General features: G+C 49.4%; 1 non-coding gene across 1 annotated transcript; it reads right to left on the minus strand.

The window, feature by feature from the left end:
• Window positions 1-5,529: 5,529 nt before the first annotated feature.
• On the minus strand, window positions 5,530-5,603 carry TRNAT-AGU (transfer RNA threonine (anticodon AGU)). Its single transcript has one exon. It is a non-coding gene; the product is annotated as a tRNA-Thr (tRNA).
• Window positions 5,604-8,391: the final 2,788 nt, after the last annotated feature.

The raw sequence follows: 8,391 nt of genomic DNA on the forward strand, positions 1-8,391 counted from the left end.
TATAGGGGATGCGAAGCTGCCCGATGTATTAACATTGGGCAGCACGGCATCGCACCCCTGGGCTATCGCCATTCTGGTATGGCGATAGCCCATTGTAGCCTATGGCTACACATCACATTGCCCGAGCGGCAGTGCGGTCAGCGGGGTCGCGGGGGGGTCAGCGCATAACCGCGCATGCGCAGACCCCCCGGCTTCCGGCACCAGGCATCGCAGGGACGGGCTCCTTTCGGAGCCCTGTCCATGCGCCCGTCAGATAATATATTGGGGCGAAATGATCGCATTTTACAATGCGATCCTGGGCAGTAATATTCCGCCCAGATCGCATTGTAAATGCGATCAATGGTAAATGGGGGCCATAACCCTCAGTATAGCTTAGTCCCATCTAACTACACATAAACTGCACTATTATGCTTCAATACTTACCATTTTTTAGGGCAACACCCCACAACATCAACAGAAGTGGTTGAGGAAGATATGGAAATCATTCTATAGCCGGTGGACTCCTGGGCACCTGAGGAAGAAAGTATGCCGACATCAGAAACTCAGAATGCTGCAAGTGTGGTGACCCCAAACCAACCACATCGAACCACGCACCAATTACACCCACAGAAATTGCTAACTCATTGCATACTTTTAAAACTAGGCAGCTTGAGTTTATGGAAATGCAAAGTCACCAAATAGGTAACATCCAAGGCTACATTCGTAACTTGTTCCAACAAGTCCAAAGATTAGGCAGCAGTGTCCGTGTTGCTGTGGGCACACAAGTGCGGATGGCTAGTACCCTAGACACCCGTTTGTCCGAAATAAGTAATGGCATACGGGAGCATAATCCTCATATTGCCACCCTTACTGAAACCATTATTGGGCAAAATCAAGCTCTAACTGCGCAAACAAATGCATTAATTGGTATGCAGGCACAAATTACCCATATGGACCTCAATTTGGTAGGTGCACCTACCTCTACTGTTAGCAGTGTGTCTAGCACACCAGTGAGTGGCTCACCCACTTCTCCCCTACGTCAGAGTGTTAGGACCAGGGGCGGCCTGGGCTCAGGTGCCAAGGGAGGGTGTGCGCGTGCTCAGCCATCTCAAAAATAAAGCAATTTAAAATGCATTTATTCTCACATTTATGGGATAGTTTATACATGTATATTTTTGATAATTTTTCTTCTTTATCTTTGAACATATTTGTGAACATTGTTCATGTTTGGCCACAAAAAAAGTTGCTTTTGTTGAATTTTTTCAAGTAAAAATGACATGCACCAAACTGAATTTTCTGTGGTCAATTTTAAATAAATATTTTTTGGCTATACCAGAACAGGTTTCATACTATAGAAATGTTCAAAATGTGTAGCTATATTTGAAAATGTCACCACTCCCTTACCCTGTAAGTGTAGTAGGTATACAACTATGGAGTTGAAGTCATGGGCCTCCAGTTGCTGTGGAAGTACACATTCCAGCATGATCTGGCAGGCACACCTTTCATACAATGGATTGGTTAAACTGTGCCAGGGCATGCTGGGATGTGTAGTTGATCAGCAGCTGCAGACCCATTAGTGTGATGTCACTGTTATTCTAAATGTAACAATGTACTTACCAGCATGCTGTCACCAAGGGAAACGTCAGGATGAATGATTGTCATCAACAGGCCTCAAACTACTCCCCTATATATTGATGATAAAGTATGGTATTTGGGTCAGTTTAGGTAGGTAAAAAGACACATTTACTTACCTGAAAAGTAGCGCCTGATGATCTCCCTGCGCATCAGATCCCCCCTGTGCGTACCCCGTACTACCGTTGCCAAGGTAGTTTGAGCTTCCTGCACGACTGCTGCATCGGCATCCTCAACATAGGAAGGTTGGGCCAGGGCAATGTTGTGTAACATGCAGCAAGCCTGGACGATCATCACTACTTTTGCTGGGTGGTAAAGCAGTATTCCTGATGACCTGTCCAAACACCTGAAACTACTTTTCAGCACCCCAAAGGTGCGTTCCACAACATTGCGGGTGGCAACATGTGAATCGTTATAGCGAAGCTTTGCAGGGCCTTCTGGGGATCGCAGAGGTGTCATGAGCCACGGAAGACACCCATATCCTGAGTCACCTTCACAGAAAAGATGCAGTCAGTGCAGTATATGGTAAGGTATGTGCATTGGGCTAACATGAGTAAGTGGGACAACAGCTACCAGCATATTTGACACACAATTAATGGGCATTGTAATGTTAATGAGGATTTAATGGAGGTGTGGGTAAATTTCACAGACTATAGGGACAATCCACAGGAGAAGATATTTAAATAATTAAAAATGTCCTTGCCAAGTAGCCAGCCCTCTGGCATTTGTTGGTCGTGGAATCGGTCCCAGAGGGCTGAGTGCCTCAGAATATAGGTGTCATGGCAGTTCCCCGGGTAGCCTGCAACTACACTTAGGATTTTGAGGCTGGCATCACATACCACCTGCACATTGAGGGAGTGGCGCCCACGCCTATTGACATACACGTGTCCCCGCACGTGCGGTGCCTGAAGCCCAATGTGTGTGCAATCTAAAGCTCCCAGCACGTTAGGAAATGCTGAGAGCCTATAGAAAGCCACCTTAAGGTCCTGCCACTGACTCAGAATGTGGGAATCTGATGTATGTGCGCCACAACTTCTTTAAAGCAAAAGCAAGTAACACTTTATTGAAATGCTTTGAGAAAGTGGCCTGTGATACCCCCAAGGACCATGAGGTCACAGACTGAGTGGAGCCTGTGGCCAAGTAGTAGAGGGCACACATTAATTTCTGCAGCCCAACCCTAACACCCCCCCCCCTGTAAGGGTCCAAATCATCTCTCACCTGCTCATATAAGTCCAACAGGTTACTGCGGTTCAGCTGAAACATCCCCACAACTTGTTAATCCGAGAGGGAGTCCAGGTACAGCCTAGCACGATACATACGTGAAGCATGCAGTAGTCGGGGTACATGGATCTGGCGCGCAGCTTCCTCCCTCCTCCTGCGCAGCTCCTCCAAATGGGCATAATCACATAGAGCCAACTCAAAACTACTCTGCAAAATCTCCATCTCTCAAACCCTCACAGGTGTCCTTAATGATGTTAGGGTATATGTGGGGGAGTTTCTGATTAAAAATGAGGACACCTGTGATCAAATTAGCCATTAGTGCACTTGACCAAAGTTAGTTGTGGCCCAAATCGCCAATCAGAACCTGGTCTGAAAAAAGTGTGATTTATATCGACCAAAGAAATGCGGGTACTCTTTACTTAGAAGGGCGGCCATCTCGGGCATTGAATGCACTAAAAAATCAGGTGCGATGCGACAGACGAGATGCCCGAGATTTCCCATAGGGAACAATGTTAAATGTCTCAATTGACCCGATTTTCCTGTTCAATGCCTCAATTGACCCAATTTTTCCATAGGAAACAATGTTAAATGGGCCACAGAGGCCAAATAGGCACCCTGAAGTGAATAATGGCCACCCGAATTGTTAACGCCACCCCACGATCAACGTCAACCCGAAGCGTGGCGAGCGCAGCGAGCCCGCGAGGGGCGGCGGTACGCGTCCACCGAGCCCGAAGCGTGGCGAGCGCAGCGAGCCCCGCGAGGGGACGCGGATACCTTCACAGGTATCCGCGTCCCCTCGCGGGCTTCACAGCTGTCCGCATACCATCGCGGGGCTCGCTGCGCTCGCCACGCTTCGGGCTCGGTGGCTCGCTGCGCTCGCCACACTTTCTATTCTCAACTCCACGCCGACGTGGATAGTGGGGGTATGAAAAGGTCGTAGGACGCGTACCGCCGCCCCTCGCGGGCTCGCCACGCATCGGGTTGACGTTGATCGTGGGGTGGCGTTAACAATTCGGGTGGCCATTATACACTTCAGGGTGCCTATTTGGCCTCTGTGGCCCATTTAACATTGTTTCCTATGGAAAAATCGGGTCAATTGAGGCATTGAACAGGAAAATTGGGTCAATTGAGACATTTAACATTGTTCCCTATGGGAAATCTCGGGCATCTCGTCGGTTGATCGCACCCGATTTTTTAGTGCATTCAATGCCCGAGATTTTTTACTAACGATGCCCACGATCAAAATCGTGGGCGCCCTTCTAAGTAAAGAGTACCGAAATGCGATTTCCGTTTGCGCATGCCATTAAATAAGCGATTTGTATACTTTTCTGTGCGAAAAAACATCTGGATGCAAATTAAGTGCGATTTGTTTTACGCACTTTTAGAAAGTGCGATTTATCGCCCAAAAATGCGAAAAACGGTCCATTGTGCACCCTATTAAATGTGCGATTTGGCCAAAAAATGTGAAAAAATTAGAAATCGCCGTTTTTATGTGAAAAATATTGCAAAAAAACACAAATCGACTCCTATTAAATGTCACCCATTGACTCACTGCCATGCTGGACACTCACCCACTGGCAGAAGCTGCACAGTGTCCCCCACCCTTCTCTTTAGTCCCCCTTATGCTCACACACCACTATCACTACCCAGCCTCCTGTTTTCCTGTGTCGTGACCTTCACCAGTGGCATACCTCCCAACTTCTGTCCGTATGAAATAGGGCCGCGCGAGCGTCCGAAAAGGGGGCGGGGCGTATGCAAATGAGGGCGCGGCTTATGCTAATTAGCCGCGACCTCATTTTCATACGAGAATAGACGCTGTGCGCATGCGCACAGCGTCTATTCTACTAGATTGGGGGTCTCCCAACTGTCACCCCCCCGCAGCGGGACAATGCCTGCCGCGGGTGGGACAGCGGGACAGGACCCGAAAATCGGGACTGTCCCTCTAAAATCGTGACAGTTGGGAGGTATGCAGTGGGGAGCTGCTGACTCAAAAACACCCTACTATACTATTGCACACACACCTAAACAACACGCACACACACCCACAAATGTCACTGTACCCTCCACACTATCAATGTACATCTTACTCTGTAACCGCTTTTTAATTAAACAAAACAATACACACCCCCTTCCAAATCATATGCTCTCTATTTAACACATTCACCTATAACTCAAGTTGCAATACAGGGCATCTTTCATACAATTCTAACCATATTTCTCACAATACAAAAGTTCACAAATTAAGGGGGCTCAGCCCCTTATGACGTTGTGAAGAGAGCCCGTAGGGCGCGATGAATCACCTATTATATTATATAATAGGCAATGAAATCTTTCTGCAGTAGTCAGATACAAGGGAAACAGCACTACCTATGTTCTTCCGCTAGGTGTCTCTCTTCACGTATGAATGCCTATGACGATTTTGTTCAATGTTTATATTATAGTATCGTGAACAGACTATAACACACCAGACATATACTATGCAGGGCAGTAATAAACAGCAGCAATTATAGACATAGCAATAAAGTCAGAGGAGCAGGACCTCGTATAATACGTTATGTACAATTGCTGTAACTGGGCTTAGTGAGGTCTGTGCACAGTATTATCAGAAAAAGGACTACTAGTACCATGATAATAACTAGCAATACCCCGTACAGAATCTGTAGATCAGTTTGAAGTTAAAAACGTTTCCCCACCGTAAGGCACCGCTGGGATTCGAACCCAGGATCTCCTGTTTACTAGACAGGCGCTTTAACCAACTAAGCCACGGCGCCTAACGGTGGCTCTGCCGGAAAATAGAGATCCTCATTGTGCCTGAGGCAGCTGCAGCACTGGGAGTGGTAAACATGCAGGGGGAGGGGCTATTTGGGATACAATTGTGTAAGGAGCAGGTGTTACTATAGTGATAGCATGTAATTACATAACTGATAGTGCAAATTTCTTATGAAAATCTGATTAACATCTGTTTTTAAATAATTAGCTGTAATCTTTAGCAGGGTTGAATGTGTGTACACTATTATTATTATTACCCATCCTTTATTTATATGGTGCCACAAGGGATCTGCAGCACCCAATTACAGAGCAGGTCCTACATGCTCCGGTATACAGATATATCATAATACAGAGGGTTCCCATGCATGTTACAGGACACACAATACAGAGGGCTTCCCTGTGTATTACATGACACACAATACAGAGGGCTTCCCTGCGTATTACAGAACACACAATACAGAGGGCTCCTCTGCCTATTACAGGACACATAATACAGAAGGCTCCCCTGCATGTTTCAGGACACACAATAAAGAGGGCTTCCCTGCGTATTACAGGACAGTGGATGACAGGAAGAGGCAGAGGGTGACAGGAAGAGGCAGAGGGTAACATAGAGAGGTAGGTGGAGGCAGAGGCAGTATCCACAGAAATCCGGGCAGGGGGCGTGCCGGGCAATTAGCATATGGGAACATCCAGCGTTTCATGAGCGTTCCCACGAGAACGCTGGGTGTTCCCATTCTAATTGCCCAGTTATGTGGGTGAGGGGGTTGGGAGGATGATTGTGGGGGGGGGGGGGGGAGAGCAGGCCTTTCGGGTGGACTCGGAAGGCTGGGAAATACGCAGTCTTGCGAGTCAACCAGAATAAGGGCCAAGATGTGCGCTGCATGAGTGTGCCCATGTGTATATAGTTTGAGGCTGATTTTTATAATCAGGAACTGTCTGCCATCTTGTGGCTAAATTGTAATTAACACCAAATGCAAAAATGATATGTTTTATTCCACCCAAATTCTTCTTCTTCATTATTGCTATTATCATTACTGTTAGTTATGAAGTTATTTTTATAGTGCCTAAATATATTGCAGTATTTATTAATTCTCATCACTTCCCAGTTGGAGCTTAAATATTCCCTCCCACATGTACATGCACGTACATATACACCAGATTAATCTTGAAGACTGAATGGTATCGGCCTCCACAGACTCCATGGTATCGGCCTCCGCAGACAACATAATGGCAGCCTCTGCAGACTCCGACTCCATGGCAGCGGCCTCCACAGACTCCATGGCAGCAGCCTCCGCAGACTCCATGGCATCGGCCTCCACAGACTCCGTGGCAGCGGCCTCCCCAGACTCCGTGGCAGCGGCCTCCCCAGACTGCATGGTATCGCCTCCTCCGACTGTCTCCGCAGACTCCAGGGTATCAGCATCCGCAGACAACATAATGGCAGCCTCTGCAGACTCCATGGTATCGCCTCCGCAGACAACATAATGGCAGCCTCTGCAGACTCCATGGTATCGGCCTTTGCAGACTCCATGGTATCGGCCTCCGCAGACAACATAATGGCAGCCTCTGCAGACTCCATGGTATAGGCCTTCACAGACCCCATGGCAGCAGCCTCCGCAGACCCCATACCTCCCAACTGTCACGATTTTAGAGGGACAGTCCCGATTTTCGGGTCCTGTCCCGCTGTCCCACCCGCGGCAGGCATTGTCCCGCTGCGGGGGGGTGACAGTTGGGAGACCCCCAATCTAGTAGAATAGACGCTGTGCGCATGCGCACAGCGTCTATTCTCGTATGAAAATGAGGTCGCGGCTAATTAGCATAAGCCGCGCCCTCATTTGCATACGCCCCACCCCCCATACGGACAGAAGTTGGGAGGTATGGCAGACCCCATGGCAGCGGCCTCAGCAGACTCCATGGTATCGGCCTCCTCAGACTCCATGGTATCGGCCTCCGCATCCGCAGACAACATAATTGCAGCCTCTGCAGACTGTATAGGCCTTCACAGACTCCATGGTATCGGCCTTCACAGACTCCATGGCAGCAGCCTCCACACACTCCATGGTATCGGCTCCACACACTCCTGGGCAGTGGCCTCCGCATAGCTCCATGGTATCGGCCTCCGCAGACCCCATGGCAGCGGCCTCCGCAGACTCCAAGGCAGCGGCCTCCTCAGACTCCATGGTATCTGCCTCCTCAGACTCCATGGTATCGGCCTCCGCATCCGCAGACAACATAATGGCAGCCTCTGCAGACTGTATAGGCCTTCACAGACTCCATGGTATCTGCCTTCACAGACTCCATGGCAGCGGCCTCCACAGAGCCCATGGTATCGGCCTTCACAGACTCCATGGCAGCGGCCTCCACAGACCCCATGGTATCAGCCTCCACATACTCCATGATATCGGCTCCACAGCCTCCATGGCAGTGGCCTCTGCAGTCTCCATGGCATCGGCCTCCGCAGACACCAAGGTATCGGCCTCCGCAGACTCCATGGTATCGCCCTCTGCATGCTCGATGGCATCGGCTCCACAGACTCCATGGCAGCGGCCTCCACAGACCCCATGGTATCGGCCTCCACATACTCCATGGTATCAGCTCCACAGCCTCCATGGCAGTGGCCTCCGCAGCCTCCATGGCATCGGCTTCCGCAGACTCCATGGTATCGGCCTCCGCAGACTCCATGGTATCGGCCTCCGCAGACTCCATGGTATCGGCCTCCGCAGACTCCATGGTATCGGCCTCCGCAGACAACATAATGGCAGCGGCCTCCACAGACCCCGTGGTAGCAGC

This window comes from Crinia signifera, chromosome 11 (assembly GCF_055691185.1).
Source record: "Crinia signifera chromosome 11, ASM5569118v1, whole genome shotgun sequence".
In the NCBI taxonomy this organism is placed as follows: domain Eukaryota; kingdom Metazoa; phylum Chordata; class Amphibia; order Anura; family Myobatrachidae; genus Crinia; species Crinia signifera.